At 41.0% G+C, this 20,258-nt stretch overlaps 1 protein-coding gene across 1 annotated transcript in view; it reads left to right on the top strand.

The window, feature by feature from the left end:
- Nucleotides 1-20,258, top strand: part of AGBL1 (AGBL carboxypeptidase 1) — a 916,524-nt gene that overhangs the window by 85,108 nt on the left and 811,158 nt on the right. The window lies entirely within an intron of this gene.

The following is a 20,258-nucleotide window of genomic DNA, read 5'->3' as shown; positions in this document are numbered from 1 at the left end:
GACCTTGAAAGAATATTAGAAAAAATTCAGCCAATTTCCAAGATATATGGGGTCGTTTGGCAAAGGAGCATTTCCATGCCCAGCCATGGTATTTTCCGCATCCCAGCATCAATCTTCAGCTCATCTCCCACCTGATTATTTTTCTCTTGGGTCACCAGACCAATGTCATTATCATCCATTCTCACCTGCACCTCTCTTCACCAGCAATTCCTAGAGTGAAAAGCATGATATCTCAGTCAAAAAAAATTTCTCATCAAATATATCGAGAAGTACTGGGTTAAACAAAGTTAGGTACATTTCCTTACTCTAAGACTTCTCAGAGCTTTTGTAAAGCCAACACATAATTCAGAATATTCAAGATGGGTATGTAGTGTATTAATTGTTCTTTAGTTGCTCAGTCATGTGACCGCATGGATTGTAGCCCACTAGGCTCCTCTGTCCGTGGGATTTCCCAGGCAAGAATACTGGAGTGGGGTGCCATTTCCTTCAGGGGATCTTCCCAACCCAGGGATCAAACCTGAGTCTCCTGTGTTGGCAGGCAGGTTCTTTACCACTGAGTCACCAGGGAAGCTTCCAGGTAGTATATACCCTTTTCCAAAACTGATTTGGCTGGGGATCCATTTTTGTTTGGAGACCACCTCTCTTTTGGGAGTCTGTGTTGCACGTACCTCATTTGAAAAATCTCTGAAGTGCAAATGTATTGCAAAATGAAGTTCAACTAAATTCTATCAAAGGATCCTCGTTTAGTTAAGTATGAAACTTCAGAGTCACAAGCTCAGTGACAAAAAAATTAACTTTCTTGATTTCTCTGTAATTATTGAATAGATTTTATTTCCCTCTTAAACTTCATTATTCAATTTAAATATGTTTGATTTGGATATTTTGGTTTTTATCATGGTTTGTAGACCTTTACTGCTGACATATGCAGTCTTAATGTGGCTTTTGGTCAATAATCCATGAGCTGTATCTTTTTGCCCTATTCCCCAGAACTCTTCTATTTTCCCTGCTTCCTTTTAAAGATTGCTTTATTTTTTTTCTCTTGATGTGGACCATTTTTACAGTCTTTATTGAAATTGTTGCTATATTGCTTCTATTTTGTTTTGATTTTTCGGCTGGGTGACATGTGGGATCTTGGCTTCCCGACCAGGGATTGAACTTCCACCCCTGCACTTGGAGGTGAAGGTTTAACCACTGGACAGCCAGGGAAGGCCCCTCCAGGACTCGTCTAAACTGCTGTTGTCTCCATGCATCTCTTTGACAGCTCAAAGATATTTGGTACTTATCCTATATCATGTGAAAATCTAGCAGCATCTCTTGGGCCCACCCACATAGCAGTATCCCTCAGTGCTCACTCGGGTACCATGTAGTTTAGAGAGCTTCTCTAGGTGAGTCCTCCCTGGCTTCTCTTGGCCCTAGGCCCCTCCTTTATGGGATCCATATAGTTTTATATCAAACTGGGGGATGGGGAGTAAATGACAAAGCAGCGAAGCCCCCTTCTCAGAGATTCATGCTAGTCGCCCTCTCTATTGCTCTTTTTCTCCTGCAAAAGGAGTAGAATTCACCACAGATCCAATCAAGGTGTATAGAAAAATGGGAAAGTGACCCCAGGGATTAACAGTGGTGGATGTTTCCAATGACACAGACTTTTCGGGGACCTTGGCATATTCCTGCATTTCTGGTCTGTTCTGTAAAAGACAAAACGATTCCCCCTCTTGATCCAAACGCCAAATTAAAACCAAACCTCCATAGAGGAGAGGCTTTTCCACCAGCCATTTCAATAGAGCTGTCATTGCCATGGCGTTTATTATGTGCTCTGCCCTGTGTTAAGCTCTTAGCATGCATTATCTCACTCGATCCTTTCCTCTTAGAGGCAGGTGCTATTACTATTCCCAATTTTAACAGGGGGAAAAAAATAAAAAGGAAGCTGAAAGAAATTAAGTAACATGCTGGGATTTAAGTGAAAGAGCTGGAATTTAAACCCTGTCTGATACATGAGCCTCTGCTCGTAAACCACCATCGTCGTACCTTACACAGCCTGTTTCCAGCATTTGATTTCTAAAACAACCATAGGTAAGACAATCATAAGCATTTAAAGTTTGTTTAAATTTCAGTGACCCTCTAAACTCATGGACCAATTCGCTTAATGATAGGGGAGCCTTTCTCTTCGGTTGAGTGACTATTTCCTCTCAAAGGCTAAAGATCTGTTCTTCTGCGTTTGAATTCTTTCTCAACGCTTCCTCATTTTCTGCCTTGCCTCCAGCCTCCAGCAGCACAATAAGAAGAAAGGCGCTAAAATCAGAAGACCTGCCTTATAGCCTTCCTTCTAGCTGATTCCTTGGCAAGTCCTTTATCCTTTCTTAACTCTCACATTTCTCAAAGTGTGAATATCAAGTCCTTCCTCCTAGGTTTGTTGTGGGCATTAAGAAAGAAGGTGCCAAAAATCTCAGAAGCTTTGCTGGGCTTTAATGTTGTTCCTCGTTGGGAATATAAATGCTATTGGATACTTGGCCGCCTGCTTCAGATCAGTCAGCAAAGCTAGAGGCAAACGCCCAGCCGGGAGGTTTCTGCCATCACTCACCTTCTCCCATGAACTCCCTGTCCCAAAAAGTAACTAAGGCATACCCCAGTGGGTTCGACTCTAGTCCACTGGGATGCCAGAACCTGGGGCTTTGAAAGGGTCTTCCAGGGATGCAGTAACATGTCAGGGGGTCCGAATAGCTCTACTTCTACTTGCAAGAGGGTCATCTTGCAAGTGCTGGCAAGCTCCAGGAGAGTTATTCTCAGATGCCTCAGCGAGAACAGATGCTCAGCGTTGTTTCTGTGACTCCTCCCTGCCCTGGAGATTAAACCTGCCCTATTTCTCCAGTGCAAACCTAAAATTAGTTATGCAGCTGTCCTCCAATAAAACCCTGTCTCCAGATAGTACTCAGGGTGAGATTTACGACAGAGGCACCAACTGCATACCTTTTGAGAGAAGGGGCATGTCGAGCAATGTCACTCACCCTCTGTGGCTTCTTGCCAACCCTCACTCTCAGGGGAGGTGGCTGCTCCAGGCCTCCCTCACTTCCCAAATAGCCTCCATGCTGGCAGAGTCTGAGGGCCATAGATTTGTGTCAGCTTGAACCTGTTTCCTCCTGACCATCGCTTTACTCTGAGCCATTTTTAATCAGACCTAGATGGCTCCTCTAGCCTTCCAGTTGGCCTTCCCTAACTTCAAGGCAATTAAGAATGTGTCCTGGGAGATTTCTCTGGTGGTCCCGTGGTTAAGACTGCACGCTTCCAATGCAGGGGATGTGGCTTTGATCCTTGGTTAGGGAACTAAGATTGCACATGCCATGCAGTGTAGCCAATACGCGCGCGCGCGCGTGTGTGTGTGTGTGTTTAGTTGCTAAAGCATGCCCGACTCTTTGTGACCCCATGGACTGTAGTCTCCCAGAGTTCTCTGTACTTGGGATTCTCCAGGCAAGAATACTGGAGTGGGTTGCTGTTTTCTTCTCCAGGGGATCTTCCTGATCCAAGGATTGAACCTGCATCTCCTGCACTGGAGGCGGATTCTTTAATGCTGAGCCACCTGAGAAGCCCATATATATGTGTGCATATGTGTTAAGAAATATATATATATATATTAAAAACCCCCAATATGTCCTGATCTCCATCTCTTTCCTTACCTTGCAGTCCTCCTCTCATCTCTCTAGTCAGCTGCCCCTGCACGTGGGATTCCCTGTCCTGCTCCAGACCTTTTCCTCAGGTGCTTCCTTCCCTCTGGAAGGGCATCTCTGTCTTATTGGATGGGAGAAACTCCCCCCCCCCTTTTCAGGCACCTCACAGGAAGGAATTTTCCCTCCTCCAGCTCTTTGTTCACATTTTCCTTAAACACATATCAGATTTGACTCCCATGTTGGCTTTCCTGGTGGCTCAGTGGTAAAGAATCCACCTGCAGTGCAGGAGAGGCAGGAGAGGTGGGTTCGATCCTTGGGTGGGGAAGTTCCCCTGGAGAAGGAAATGGCAACCCACTCCAGTATTCTTGCCTGGGAAATCCCAGGGACAGAGGAGCTTGGCAGGCTACAGTCCATAGGGGCGCAAAGAGTCCATAGGGGTGCAAAGAGTTGGACGCGACTGAAATGACTGAGCACGCACCACACATGTTGGTTTGTGTGTCTTCCCTCTCCTCGAAATTCTCAACCTTCTGAAGGAAGAAGTCAAATTATATTTATTTTGCTGTTCTCCATTGGCCCAACCCAAGTGCCCAGACCATGGTATACTCTTAATTAGAAAGAACTTCATTAAAAAAATATATATATATATTTGAATAACCTATCTGATGATTAATAAAAGCCAACATTTATTGAGTGGGTGCTATTTCATGTGTGTGTGTTCAGTCGTGTCTGACTCTTTGTGACCGTCTGTGACAGGCCCCTCTTTCTGTGGAATTCTCATGCAAAAATACTGGAGCAGGTTGCCATTTTCTCCTTCAGGGGATCTTCCTGACCCAAGGATCAAACCTGCATCTCTTGCATTGGCAGGTGGATTCTTTATAACTGGGGCACCTGGGAAAGCCCGGGTGCTATTGTAGGTACTTCCTATTTATTATCTTATTCCTTGTTACCAAGAACTTCACATGTGAGGTTCTATCATGTCTAAACATGTCTGGGAAATGATGTGGTAGATCTCTCTGAAGTCTCTTGCGTGAGAGACTGAGGTGCCTGGAGGGAGAGGAATCGTGCTAAGAGAATGAAGGCAGCAACCGTCAGCTTGAGAGAGAAGAGAGTCTCACTGGAGGGAAGGCACACGTGGCGTCTTTTATCTCTTCCTCAGATTTGTCTAGAGGATTGCCTGAGGTTGGCAGAAGAGAAAGATCCGAGTGTGAGGGGACGTGACAGGCAGCATTCACATTCAGGCTTCGCTTCCTATTTGAGACAGAGCTAGGCTTCCAGTATTTGGTTTGATAATCCATTCAGCTGGAATTTATGGGGCTTTAGAATTTATGGGGGAGCTTTTTATATAATGGTAGCGGGGGGAAGGAATGACACCAGGCCCGGGTGAGCTCGTTCTCACTAGCTGGTTCCCCTGTGAACAAGTTTGTTTATCTGCACCAAAGCTCTCCTTGAGCTTTCCAAATTTGCTAAGTAGGAAAATTTATTGAGGCAAAGATGGATTGCTGGTCTGGCTCATCTTATGACCTTAGACGAGCCTGTGTTTGTTCCATGTCTCGTCCTGTACCTTGGTGCCCTCATTTCCAGGGTGGACCTATGGTTCTGTAAAAACAATGGCAATTTCTGCTGTGAGCATCAGTTTATTTTTCAGGACTTTAAACTCTGTTGACCTCTTTTGCCTTAAAAACATCAGTGTATGGGGCTCCCTGGCAGTCCAGTGGTTAAGACTTTGCCTTGCCATGCAAGGGTTGCAGGTTTGATCCCTGGTCAAGGAATTAAGATCCTACATGCCTTGTGGCCAAAAAAAAAAAAAAAAAAAAAAAAATGAAAAGGCCAAAATCCTTCACTTGAAATTTCTCTAAAGCTTTCCCAAGAAGTCAGGAGGTCAGGAAATGTGTTGTTCAGGACCCTGCTGGTCTAACCCTCACCGAGGACATTTTCAATATTCCCATCCCATCCATGTCCTCTCAGGCTTTCAGCAGGATTCTCATGCTATAATTTATGCTCTTCAGGCTCAGGAGTTCCTGGGGGCCTAGCATTCTATGGGGCCACGGCGTTCAGAGACCATGTGCTTCAACTGGGTGCCAACACTTTGACAAGAGGAGAAGATGAATGTGTCGGGTCTTTAGCAAGCCTCATAAGCAAATTCTCCAGCTTAGCCTCTTGTTGTCTGTGCTTAGAATAGTTTTAAGTGATCTTCTCCCTTCAAAGGCCTGATCTCACAGCATCTCTGGCATTTGAGCTTTGCCTGAGTGCAGGATTACTAGACATTGCTTCATAGGCAGTTCTTTACAATGATTTCATCTTCAGTTTACGAGCTCTAAAAAATGTCCCTCTCCTCCTTTCCCTCCTTGCAAAACTCCCTACATTTTTCCTGTTTTGCAGACCCAGACCTTCTGGAATTTCTCCAAGCATCCTACCATTCCACTTTTCAGAGTAGCTGACAGATGAGTGGAGACTCAACCAAAGCTCATGGGTTCCCTGAGATCATGAGTGATTTGGTGACTCAGCTACTTTGTCACTGAGACAGAGAAGCAAATTTTCCTGTTTTTCAAAATAGCTACTGAATTTCTCCCTGGGTGTTCTTTCCCCCCTTACTTTCTCATGAATGGCTTTGTGGCTTTTGCTGTTCTCGGTTTAATATAATTAAGACTCTGTGGTCTCCAGGGTTTGGGCTCACATGGCCGATTTCAAAAAATGTGTGCTCCAGATCACTTGGACTCAAATACCCTGGAACAGGAACAAAAAAATTCCACCCCAGCCCTACAAGTGCTTCTTTTGGGGATGGGCCACACAGGCTCAACTTACTGACAGAGTGATTAGTGCCTTTGCCACCTGACGCCAAGCCTGTAGCTGATCATGGAATGGAGAGTTTCCTACATGTATTAAAACCTTGGTGACTAGGTTTGTTGGTTGAAATCCCTGTCATCTTTTTGGGAAGCCAGTGATCTCTCCCTGATTAGGGCCAGTTGTAGACATTCAAGTCATAGGATCTAAAGTTGGAAGTTCCGTGAGGACCTGCTGGTCCACTTCCTTTGTTTTAAGATGAGGCAGTTAAAACCCAAAGAGGTCAAACTCAGCCTTCCATCATGATGTCAAAACTCTGTCTCTCTTAGATCCTCTACTGTGTAATACAAATCAAACCTGCCCCAAACTAGGACTTTTGATATTTATTTGAGAACATTGTAAGTGTCTATCTTGATTCTAGGCAGGAGGGTTTGAAAATAGCAGAAGGTGAACCCTGCGTTCAAATTATGGCAACCATAAGAGCACAGTGTGGGAGGAACTTCCTGACCCCAGTGCTGGGCTTGTGAAATGGACAAATTTCCTGTTTTGTGGAAATGTCCTCATCATGCCTTGATCCTTAGAGCTGAGCCAGAAAGCCCTCCTCTTGTGGACCTGGATCCTTAGGAGGCTCAGGACTTTGGAGAGCCTGCCTAGAAATGCGTCAAGTCCTCCTCTGGGCCTGAGATGGGCTTGGGTTGGCTGTGCATCCACAGGGCTCCTGGTCTGTTTCTCGCTCCTAGACACCCTGATACTTGAGTGAGGTGAATTGGATACCTCAAGGAGGAGGAGCTCTAAAATACATGCATATGGGGTTGCCCAGGGACCCCATGGCCAGTCCTTGATTCAAGGAAGAGATCTGGCAAGCAGGTCTCTCCTGTGATGTGGTATTTTGTCCTCAGCATGACATGAGATGGGGCAGATGGAACATTGGTAACATGCTGATTTGGGGTACGTCCAGCTGTTTGTATAGCCAGAGGCTCCAAAGCAAAACAGAATAAAACTTGCTTGGCCTGTGTACCCGGGACGGTCCTACATGCCCCCTTGGCTCTGTGAGGGTTCTCTACGACACTCCATTCCCATCTTTATGTGCTGAAACCTGTTCTGCCCATACCTCTTCATGGATTTGGGCTTCCCAGATGGCACTAATGGTAAAGAACACACTAGCCAATGCAGGAGACATAAGAGATGTGGGTTCCATCCCTGAGAAGATCCCCTGGAGGAGGAAATGGCAACCCACCCCTGTATTCTTGCCTGGAGAATCCCATGGACAGAGGAGCCTGGCAGGCTACCATCCGTGGGGGCACAAAGAGTCAGACAGGACTGAATGATGAAGCATATGTGCTTCAAGGATTTGCTCCCATTTCCCCTCTGGAGTTTGGAGGCAGGCTCTTAGGAATTTTCACTTTCAATAGATTATTAATCTTTTAGCCCAGGCTGAATGAGCAAGAAACTTTTGCAAAGAAATTTGTTTCTTCCTGTAAGTCATGCCTTCCTCGCAATACTATAACTGCTTTCAAATATGTGGGTGAGGGGTTTTGAAGAGCTGATGGGAGGTTCAGAAAGACCTGTATCAGGAGAGACTCTTCTGACCTTTGCCTTTTGCTTTGAGGGAAGAATTGCTTTTATTTTAAGTATTATTTACTGACTTGGCCATGCCAGGTCTTAGTGGTGGCGTGTGGGGTCTTTAGTTGTGACGTGTGGGATCTAGCTCCCTGACCGGGGATCGAACCTGGGTCCCCTGCATTAGGAGCGCAGAGTCTTAGCCACTGGACCACCAGGGCAGTCCTGAAGGAAGAGATGCTTCTAATAGGCCATTACCAAATTCTTCAGGGGTTGATTCCACACTCAGGTGAATTATGAAGCATATGTGTGAAGGGAGCACATTCTGCTTTCCCTATGGGGCTGTGAGTGGGTGCTGGGTCTGGGGTATGTTTATTAAGCAGAGGCAGGCCAACTCAGTTAGCTAGAAAGCAACGGTCAAAAGAAATCTATTAAGCAGATGTATAGCCTTCTATAGCTAGCTTCTTTAAAGAATTTACACAGAGATTGCAGGATGGGAACAGATTGGAAATGTTCTAAGTTCAGTTATAGTGCTATTTTAATATTAGGTCACATGTGATCATTAATTATATTTAAAAGAGCCAATGAGAAGAATGGCTAGAAAACAATCATTTGCCATTTCAAATAAGTTAATTATTAAAAAATTAGGTTTTAATTTCAAGTGGTAGACAGTAGGTATTCAATAAATATCACTTGAATAAATGAACACTGTTGTTTGCGATGCACTCTTTTAACCATTTATTCCTTCAGTAAGTGTCTTTGACATTTATTATCTGTGGAGATGTGTGGACTTTGAGATGAAAATCTACAGCTCTTGTGCTTTAGGGCGCTTATAGATACATTCACAATATGATAATATAATGGGAGGATGTTCAAAGAAGGAGGATCTAGTCTACCCAGGAACTGTCAAGGAAGAATTCACTTAAAAAGGCAGCTTTTGATTTGAAATAGGAAAGGATTTTCAAAGTTGTTAATGTTATAAAAGAAGAACTCTCCAGGCAGAGGCAGAGACAAGTGCAAAAACAACAACAAAAAAGAAAAAACAAGAAAAGCTGGTGGGTTCATATGTGACTGGGGTATATCGCAACAGAATGGGGCCAGGGAGCCTACCTCGGTTGTTTTGGAACACTCCAATATCTTAATAGCAATAAAAGAATGGAAATACATAATTCACGAAGAGGAAATAGAGAAACCAATAATCCCATGAAAATATTCAGCTTGCCAGTAATCACAGACACACAATTTATATCAGGATACCAATTTCATAAATCAGAGTGGCAAATATTTAGAAAAGTAATATTGTTGGTGAGGATTCAAAAGATGAACTCTCATATATGCTGTTAGGAGTGTAGATTGATAAAATCTTCCTGTAGACAATGAGATGATGTACATCAGGTTTTTTTTTTGTCACATTCCCATTCCTTAAACTAATTTTTCCACTTCTTGAAATTTGTCCAGAATATCATTGAGAAATGTGGATGAGTATTTGTGTACAAAAATATCAATCATGATATTATTTATAATTGGAAATACTATAAACAAAAAATGTGATAACATGGGTGAAAGTTATATCACTCAGTCATGTCCAACTCTTTGCATGGGATGCATGGATATATTTATACATCATAATATCATGTAGCAACACTCAACAAATACATTAGGAATGCTGTTTGTCAGTAGTATGAGCTTAAGATAAAATATTGACAACAAAAAGTAACGTCAAAATTAAAAATGATCTCAACTAGGTATAAGAACATGCAGACAATTTCTGTTCCCAAGATGGAAGAACTGTGATCAGATTAATCTTCCCATCTGAAAAAAACTACAGATAAAATATATTTAAAAATTATTTTAAAAGATTTAATTGACATCAGGTAATGAAGAACAGTGATCCATGGGAGTTGTTCAGTCATTCAGTCGCGTCTGACTCTTTGTGACCCCATGGACCATAGCCTGCCAGGCTCCTCAGTCCATGGGATTCTCCAGGCAAGAATACTGGAGTGGGTTGCCATTCCCTTCTTCAGGGGATCTTCCCAACCCAGGGATCAAACCCGCATCTCCTGCGTGGCAAGCAGATTCTTTACTGTTTGAGCCACCAGGACTAAATGTTAACTTTAAAAGTGTTTTCTGTAATTATTAGGCATTACTTTTGTAATGATGAAAATTAAAGCTAAATCAAAATAGTTACAGTAAAGTTTAGTCTGCAAAATATTATATTGGATTGTCTGGCTATGGATGCGTGCATTAAAACTAACAAAACCATTACTGATCATTAGATTGTTCATTTACTCATTCATTCAAAAAGGACTTGAAGAGTTTTGATTAATGAGGAGGATTTAGCCCATTAGCATTGGGAATGGGGAATGGAGGGAGCAAAAGCAGCGTGTGTTTTTGTAGGTGGAGAGAAAAGCACAAGAGAATGCATAGAAGCAAGAAACAGACTAGTTTGGGTGGAGTGAAGAATTAGTTGGATATTAACGTAGGTGAAGTTTGAGATGGGTGATCCTGGGAAAGAAAGATATGAACCAGGGCAGGATATCTTTATATCTTGGCTTCTCTCATTCTTCTCTCCTTCCCCTTCTCCTTCCTTTTCTTACCTTTGTTTGTATGAGGGTTTTTTTTTTTTTTTTTTTTTCCATTTTAGAGAAATTCTTTATGTTTGCATTAAACTTGACTAGTTCAGTTTTCTGCTATAGTCTGTCTGCTGTTCACTGCTTCTGATAAAGTTTTACATTCATAACCATGTATTTAATATACATAACTCAGTTCATCTTTTTTTTTTTTTTTTGTAATTTCAGTCTTACAGAGATACTTTGTCTCTCAGTATTTGTTTGTAGTCAGTAACAGTTGAGTGGGGACTAAGGTGGAATTAGGTATAGGTCTCTACTCAGATATTTCAGAGCAGGATCTTCAGAGTGAGACTAAAGAGAAAGAAAGGAAGGGAGGGAGGGAAAGAGGGAGAGGAAGGAAGAGAGAGAGAAAGAAATCCGAGTGTTAATAGTTACTGTTTTGCCGATTTAGAGATCTGGCAGCCTAAAGAAGGAATGTAGTGGGACAGAGCCCCCGGTCTTGCTCTTTTATTTCAGTATCACCGAGATAATGCTCTGCGCCATGGTTAACTCTCCAATGAGTGTGATCAAAAGCGAACCTTGGCCGCTTCTCACGTGCAGGGGTCTAGGAGGAAGGTGACCACGCTTTCCCAAAGATTCCCACGCTGCTATGGCCGCAAGTCCTTACTTCTCTGGGGTGGGGTCTTTCTCTAAGTGTTTACCAGAGTCTCTGTCCATTTTCTTCTTTCACAGTTAGGAGAGTTTTTCTAAATGTTATACTTTGGGAGCATCTCATTCCTGTTTCTCAGAACTGCTATGATTTTTGCCACCTAAATATTTCTACAATATTTTTTAAAAGGATGAAACAATTTTAGACTCTCTGACAGCAGTGCTTTTAATTTTCATAGAATCTTGAAATATTTTATGCAGAAGGAAAGTAGAGGGTACTCATTTCAGTACCCCCAGCTTGATAAATAGAGACTGAGTTCAAAATAGGTGATTTTCCTGTAGTTTACACAGGTTGTGGGTAGAAGAAGTAAGGTAAGATCCCAGTTCTTTTTTTTTAAATTTTTTAACTTTACAATATCGTATTGGTTTTGCCATATATCAACATGAATCCACCACAGGTATACACGTGTTCCCCATCCTGAACGCTCCTCCCTCCCTGTACCATCCCTCTGGGTCATCCCAGTGCACCAGCCCCAAGCATCCAGTATTGTGCATCGAACCTGGACTGGCAACTCGTTTCATATATGATATTATACATGTTTCAATGCCATTCTCCCAAATCATCCCACCCTCTCCCTCTCCCACAGAGTCCAAAAGACTGTTCTATACATCAGTGTCTCTTTTGCTGTCTCGTACACAGGGTTATTGTTACCATCTTTCTAAATTCCATATATATGCGTTAGTATACTGCATTTGATAGGAATATCCAAGCATAGTTTTACCATACCTTGCTGTAACATGATGACCTTTTCCCTAATTTATAAAAGTCATTAGAATATTAAATTACTTGAAAAAATAAACACAGGTGGTGTACCATTTGACTAGAGCCTGAGGACTCTAAAAAGGAAAGAGGGACCCTCACATCTCTGTTGCCTATGACTGAAATAATTTGTCTCCGAAAATGGCCCACACTAATTATAGTGATCATCGTCCACACGATAAAGTCCTGTGTTATATAGCATATTGTGGCCTGTGTTATATAACATGTTTTGGCCCTTGTTATATAGCATGTTTGGGGTCAAATGAACCCCCACAAAATGCTTTCAGATTTAGTACCAAGGTCTGCCAATTATAGGATGCTCTTATGAAATTAAATAACGCACTAGCAGAGTTATTTTTTAAACAGTTATTTTTGGCTGTGCTGGGTCTTTGTTGCTGTCCAGGCTTTTTCTTAGCTGCTGAGGGCGGAGGCTACTCTCTGTTGTGGTGTGTGGGCTTCTCACTGGGCTGGCCTCTCTCGTTGTGGAGCAGGGGCTGTAGGGCGCTTGGGCTTCAGTAGCTGTGGCTCCCGGGTTCTAGAGCACAGGCTCAGTAATTGTGGTGCACAGGCTTATTTGCTCTGTGGCATGTGGGGTATTCCTGGATCAGGGATTGAACCCATGTCTCTTGCATTGGCAGGAGGATTTTTTTTTTTTTTACCACTGAGCCACCAAGGAAGCCTGACACCCTCAGAATTATGATTATAAGGGGTAAGAAGGAAAGTGGGAAATGATCAGGCCAGAACAGTGGAAGGGAGTTTTTCTGAAACAATATCAAGAATCAATGAGGCAGAGAGGGCCCCCCACCCCAACAATGTTTATAGCAACACTATTTACAATAGCCAGGACTGAAAGCAGCCTAAATGTCCATCCACAGAGAGATGGATAAAGAAGATGTGGTACGTACATACAATGGACTATTACTCCGTCATACGAAGGAATGAAACTGTGCCATTTGCAGAGACATAGGAGGCTCTAATATGGTTATACAGAATGAAGTGAGTCAGAAAGAGAAAAACAAGTATCATATATTAATGCATATATGTAGAATCTAGAAAATGGTATGGATGAACCTATTTGCAAAACAGAAATAGAGACACAGGCATAGAGGACAAATGTTTAGATACCAAGGAGGGAAAGGGGAGATGGGATGAATTGGGAGATTGGGATTGACATATATATATACTACTGTGTATAAAATAGATAACAATTAAAAAAAAAGTCATTAAGGGGGAGAAACAGGAAAGGCAGTTCCAGATGTCAGCAACCCACGAACGCTGAGCACATATATAGACCACTGCCCTTCCTTGTTAGTCATGGGTATTACATTTCCAAATTACCTCATACAAGCTGGCATATTAAGATGTTAGCAGTATAAAGTGTTGCAATGAAATGACTTTAAATTTATAGACATGTTATTTCCAAGTCTCTCAAAGAAAATAGTTTTTTGAGAAATTCAATTTATTATTTTATTTTTTGTGCAGTTTGGAAAACCCAAATATTGCCTTCCTGAATTTTGTTTGTGATGGCAATAAGTGTTCATCACAAGTTAGTTTTTTTTTTTTTTCCTGGTCAGAGTTGACAGTGAAGGCTAAAATGAGTTCATCGAACAGTTAGTCACTGGATCAATATGAGACTGTGTTTTGAAGCAGAAGTATAAGAGCATATTTTGGAAGCCAACTGTTGAATGGCTTTTGATTTTTGTGAAATTTTGTATATATTCTGTTTTTGTATTTTTTGTTTCATAAAGGCAAGCAGCTTAAAAAGGAGTTATAAAGTAATTTTTGGTGTCTTAGAAAAGAGTTTTGAAAATAACTGTGTTTTCTCTTCACTCAGGGTCAGCTTCTGTCCATGAAAATTATCCTTTGAGGAGTTCCCATAGGGTGGAATTTCATAGCTGGAACTGGTTTATGGCTGTTCATGGCTTGGACAACTCAATTGACTCAGATCTTGGACAATTTGTTTAGTGAGAGGATGGTGCATTTGACACCTCTTATGATCGGTCTGAAAGTATTTATTCGAACACAAATATCAACTGCATATCATGACCACTAAAAGGGAAAAACAGAGAAATTAATTGCAGTGTAAAGATTACTGTTTTTGCTGTGGGTGTTCCAAGGCCTTCCAATCCACCACTTCAAGTGTAAGGCTACATGTGAAGGCAAATGGCTATGCAGACTTGTTGAAATGTTCGCTGTGGAGTAGAATTTTAATCTCAAGAGCCAGCCTGATGTGGAACCATGTGGCTTCCACAAAGTCCTCAGCAAAGTAAAGGTCACAGAGTGTATCATTACTAGAGGCTGTCAAGAATTTGAATCATTAGTATTAATAAAAATGAAGCATTAATTGGGAACCTAATACATGTCAGATGTTTTCACAATATACAAAATCACTGTGAAGTTGGCATTTTGGCCTCCATTTTACAAAGAAGGAAACAGAGTCTGAGAGATGTTTAGCAACATATCCAAGGTTATACCAGACTGAACATTCAGGTCAGAGTCAGATTCAATCTGACTTTAAATCCCAATCTGTTTTCATCATAGAATGGATGAAAGTGAAAGTCGCTCAGTGGTCTCTGACTCTTTGCGACCCCATGGACTATGCAGTCCATGGAATTCTCCAGGCCAGATTACTGGAGTGGGTAGCCATTCCCTTCTCCAGGGGATCTTCCTTTGATCTCCAGGGGATCTTCATTCGATCTCCAGGGAATCGAACCCAGGTCTCGCTGTTTAAATTCTTTGAGCCCTATGTCCATGCTAATTTGCTCAGTCGTGTCTGACTCTTTATGACCCGTGGACAGTAGCCTGCCAGTCTCCTCTGTCCATGGAATTTTCCAGGCAAGAATACTGGAGTGGATTGCCATCCTGCTCCAGGGGATCTTCCCAACTCAGGAATCAAACCCTCATCTCTTAGGTCTCCTGCATTGGCAGGTGGTTCTTTACCACTAGCGCCACCTGGGCAGTCCATAAGTCTATGCTTATTTCTATCTATAATCTGAGGATCTCTGGGCTATCATTGATATTAATGCTATATTAATTAAAGCTAAAGCATTTATGTCTGCATCTACCTTTTGCTTCTCAACAAAAATATCTAAACTGTGCTGTAAACTCACACTTTCCTATGAAAACCAATACATACCCATATCTACAGATTAATTATTGCAGTTTTACAATGGATCTGTTATAAGAAAGGATATGGGGAAAGGAAACAGACAGAGTGTTTTACATTTTTAAAGTCTAATTTCTTATGAGATTTTTCTTTTTATAAGTGGAAGATTCCAGCCCCCTTTCCAAGTGGATGCTTATGTGAAACTTCAAAATACGATACAGATAATAGCTACCCTTTTCGCAGTGTTTGAAAACCTTGAATTCTGCCTTCTCTTTGCACCTTCAACTTGTTTTCCTCATCATGCTCCTGGGATGCCAGGACTTGAAAGAACGTATAGTATAAACTTGCCAAACTATTGAAATTAACAATATGTCAGCAGTCATGGATTAGGATTCAAGAGTTGACTTTCCTCTTTATCAAATCAGATCAGTTGCTCAGTCGTGTCCGACTCTCTGCGACCCCATGAATCGCAGCACACCAGGCCTCCCTGTCCATCACCAACTCCCAGAGTTCACCCAGACTCACATCCATCGAGTCAGTGATGCCATCCAGCCATCTCATCCTCTGTCATCCCCTTCTCCTCTTGCCCCCAATCCCTCCCAGCATCAGAGTCTTTTCCAATGAGTCAACTCTTCGCATGAGGTGGCCAAAGTACTGGAGTTTCAGCTTTAGCATCATTCCTTCCAAAGAAATCCCAGGGCTGATCTCCTTCAGAATGGACTGGTTGGTTCTCCTTGCAGTCCAAGGGACTCTCAAGAGTCTTCTCCAACACCACAGTTCAAAAGCATCAATTCTTCGGCGCTCAGCCTTCTTCACAGTCCAACTCTCACATCCATACATGACCACTGGAAAAACCATAGCCTTGACTAGACGAACCTTTGTTGGCAAAGTAATGTCTCTGCTTTTGAATATGCTATCTAGGTTGGTCATAACTTTCCTTCCAAGGAGTAAGCATCTTTTAATTTCATGGCTGCAGTCATGCATTAGGGTTCAAATAATTCCTCTTTATCCTTACCAACACATTATTTTTCACTTAAAAAGTTATTATTTTAGCCATCTTAGTCTGTGTGAAGTGGTATGTGTTTGTGTTTTTGAGTTACATTTTTCTAATGGCTAATGATATCAAGCATCTTTTTAATGTGCTTATCAGCCATTTATATATCTTTTTGAAAGGTCTATTCAAGTTTTTTTAAAACCTATTTTGTAACTGAGTTGTCTTTTTGTCATTGATCTTGCCAGACTTTTAAAGTGTGTGCAGAGTATTCATTCAGTGATGGACTCCACCCCAGCTTTATTCCAATGTAAAATTAGTGCATTGTTTCCATGAAAAGGAGAAGTAGATATTGGGTAGAAAAAGCAACAAATCTCTGCCATATTAAGAAAAATACACAAGGCAATTTCTCTGAGGAACCCTAGCAGACTTCCCATAACCTTGCACAGTAATAACTCTGTAACCCAAATTCATCAGTTTTACTTAATATTTTTCTTTTTCTGGCTGTGAAGTCATTACATTGGCTGCTGGGGAGAAGTAGGTGAAGTGGAAGAAATGAAATCCTGGAGTTGATTTCTGTTGGGTTCTACCTTCTGTCAGGGATAATTGAAAGCCCAACTATTCTTTCCATGTGATTAATATATGCCTTTAGTCAAGTGAAATGAACTCTGTCACCAGATTTCTAAGAAATTTCGTAAAAAAGGTGAACCATTCTAGTCTGTTTGTGACAGTCTCAAATTTTGCATGAAAATCTAAACATCTTGTGTCCTGGGAAATCCCTTAGGGAGATAGGAAAGGTCTTGATTTCTGGTGATGGGTATGGAAAATTGATGGAAAAGTACAAAATTCACATGCTGCTGCTACTGCTAAGTTGCTTCAGTTGTGTCCGACTCTGTGCGACCCCAGAGATGGCAGCCCACCAGGCACCCCCGTCCCTGGGATTCTCCAGGCAAGAACACTGGAGTGGGTTGCCATTTCCTTCTCCAATGCATGAAAGTGAAAAGTGAAAGTCGCTCAGTCGTGTCCGACTCTTCGTGACCCTATGGACTGCAGCCTACCAGGCTCCTCTGTCCATGGGATTCTCCAGGCAAGAGTACTGGAGTGGGGTGCCATACATGGTAACCCCCAAATTAGGGCCTGAAGGTAGTATTGTTTTCAATGACAGGTAGTTACAGCATGGGCTTCCCAGGTGGCATTAGTGGTACAGAACCTTCCTGCCAAGGCAGGAGACATAAGAGACTTGGGTTGGATCCTTGGGTCAGGAAGATCCCTTGAAGGAGGGTAACCCACTCCTTCACTCAGGTTTTATTGCCTGGGAAATCTTGTGGGGTACAGTCCGTAGGGTCACAAAGAGTCAGACACAACTGAAGTGACTTAGCACACATGCACAGATATGGCATAGATGGATAAATGGGCATCCTCTGTAGTCACCATCGTTTTCTCTGACCACTGATGTTGGCAGTGATGAGTTGTGGTTCATAATAAAGGACTATTGGACTATTTTGGGTGATGAGACTTGAGTGTGAATATAAGGACATTGTAATTGTGAACGTTAACAGTCTGTGTTTAATTTTAAACATTGTGAACATTGTGACCAGATTTTCTGAGAGTTTGGATAACAAAATGAGAATGATCATGATATTTTACCAGCTTCAGCATGACCTAGATATCACTGAAGAAGAAAGTTAAATGACCCTGCAATTTTTGGAAGTATAGTTGGTTTACAACATTCTGTTAATTTCTGCTGTACAGCAAAGTGATTCAGTTTTACATATATATACATTCTTTTAAAATATTCTTTTCCCTTACAGTTTATCATGGTATATTGAACATAGTTCCCTATGCTATACAGTAGGACCTTTTTGTTTATCTATTCTGTATATAACAGCTTGTATCTGCTAACCCCAACTTCCTACTCAACCCCTCCTCCAACCTCCTCTCCCCCTTGACAGCCACAGGTTTCTTCTCTATGTCTGTGAATCTGTTTCTGTTTCATAGACAGGTTCATTTGTTTCATATTTTAGATTCCATATATAAGTAATATCCTATGGTATTTATCGTTCTCTTTCTGGCTTCCTTCACTTAGGATGATGATCTCTAATTGCATCCATGTTGCTGCAAATGGCATTATTTCATTCTATTTTATAGCTGAGTAGTACTCCATTGTGTGTGGGTGTATATGTATTTATACACCCCATCTTCTTTATGTACTCATCTGTCGATGGACATTTAAGTTGTTTCCATATCTTGGCTATTGTGAATAGCGCTGCTATAAACACAAGAGTGCATGTATCTTTTTGAATTATGATTTTGAATGACCAGTATAATATTAACAACTGATGGAGGGGTACCTGTAACTGGATTAGGGAGACTGATAATCAAGCCAAATATACTGTACAATACGCAGAAAAAAATTGGGATCTTGGATGTTGAAGAAGGGATGTGAAGGCATATATAGAGACTGAATCTCACCAATCTGTAATGGGACAGTCAAGTACTTCTAAGCCAATTTAAGTGCTTTTCCTCTACTGAAAGGCACTAGGACTCAGTTGAAAATAGTGGCCTCTCGTTGATGTATGACAGAGACTACTACAACACTGTAAAACGATTATACTCCAATCTTAAAAAAAAAAGTAAAGAAAATAGTGGTTTCTGAATTGGCTTCAACATACTGTATGAATGGAGACACATTATTGTTTTCTTGAGCGTCTGTGAAACTATTACTTTTCTTGATTCAGATATTGCAATTAAAATGTTCTGTAGTTAAACCAAAGGGAAAATTTGATAGTTGACCTGTTGGCCCTTCCCACTGTAGAGTTCATTCTGTTAGCTGTTATTAATGATCAAGTTTTCTATAATATTGATTAAGAAGGGAAGTAACAGAAATTTAAAAAAAAATAGTTCTCCTTAGGTTTTAGGCAATTTGTTTTGAGAAAATGAAGCATCAAACTATCGTCATGATTTCTAAGAAGATTCTAATGAAATTGCAGACAATATAAAACAAAAGATTGTAGTAATCTTGTCTAAATGCAAATTAGACAAATTATATTTTGCTCATCTGTCTGCTTATTTGTTAGATAGTGCTAATATAAATTTTGACAAATTCTATTTAATCTCTAAACTTTTTACCAAGGGAAAGGGTAAGATCTTACTTTTTAAGTGTTCTGCACCCCTCGTACACAACATTGCTAAAAAGGGATGTGGTTTGCTTATCCATGGTATTCACAGTGAATTTTCTGTCACTTTCAAGTTCCTCAAAACATTAGAAGCAATTAATAAAATTTTGACTTTATAGAAATGAAAGGAAATAGCGTCCTACCGCATGATACATCTTGACACATTTTTCTTGGCCATTAAAAAAAAAAGTTTTAAAACGTTGGCCTGCTATAAAATATTTTCAAATGTGAGATAAGAAGAATCTCCTTCACTAATTTGGAAATACCTTGAGGATAAAAATGGGGAAAAGGATTACTTTAAAAGAGAGATTTATATAATGTTTCTTCAAAGCTTTTCAGTGATCTTTAAAGAGATATTAAGGAGTTCTAGAAAAGGATGAACTGACTGCACTTGAAATATTTTAGGTTGTGCAAAACACTTATATGGGAAAAAAAAAAGAAGCCTTATTTTTGGAAAGAAATAAAACTGTTTCAGAATTCATAAAAATGCCAACAGAGCAGGCAGCCAAATTAAACAGGACTTTCTCAATTTATTTACTAAAACTGTAATGTATTTGGAATGCAACTTCAATTCCACAAATTCACACTGCTTCTTGGCTTTAAAACCATTTTCTGTGAACGAGGTTTAATTTTGGATTTTTTTCAAGATTATGGACATTGTGGACACAGAAAATGTATTTGATAAATTTAGAGATGCAAAGGAACTGATGGACAGATGACTAATCTACCATAACAAACCAGTAGATACGATGTGGTTGAGCATTTGTAAAGAACTGGAAACTAATTCCTAGAAGTCTAAAAACCTGGTGTTGCTAGTAAATAAAATTGTAAGTATTCCGTGTATGAATGCTTTGTGGAGAGGGTGTTTAGCTTGACATCATCAAAACCAGAAATCAGTGTGATGTGGGCTTAATAAGGGCAGAATTTGCAACACAAAATGAATTTTA

The sequence above is a fragment of the Bos grunniens genome, chromosome 21, assembly GCF_055505025.1.
Source record: "Bos grunniens cultivar Pamir isolate PY7600 chromosome 21, Bosgru_T2T1.0, whole genome shotgun sequence".
Taxonomy (NCBI): Eukaryota; Metazoa; Chordata; class Mammalia; order Artiodactyla; family Bovidae; genus Bos; species Bos grunniens.
The sequence above is the reverse complement of the archived record's forward strand: the minus strand, read 5'-3'. Positions and strand labels throughout refer to the sequence as shown.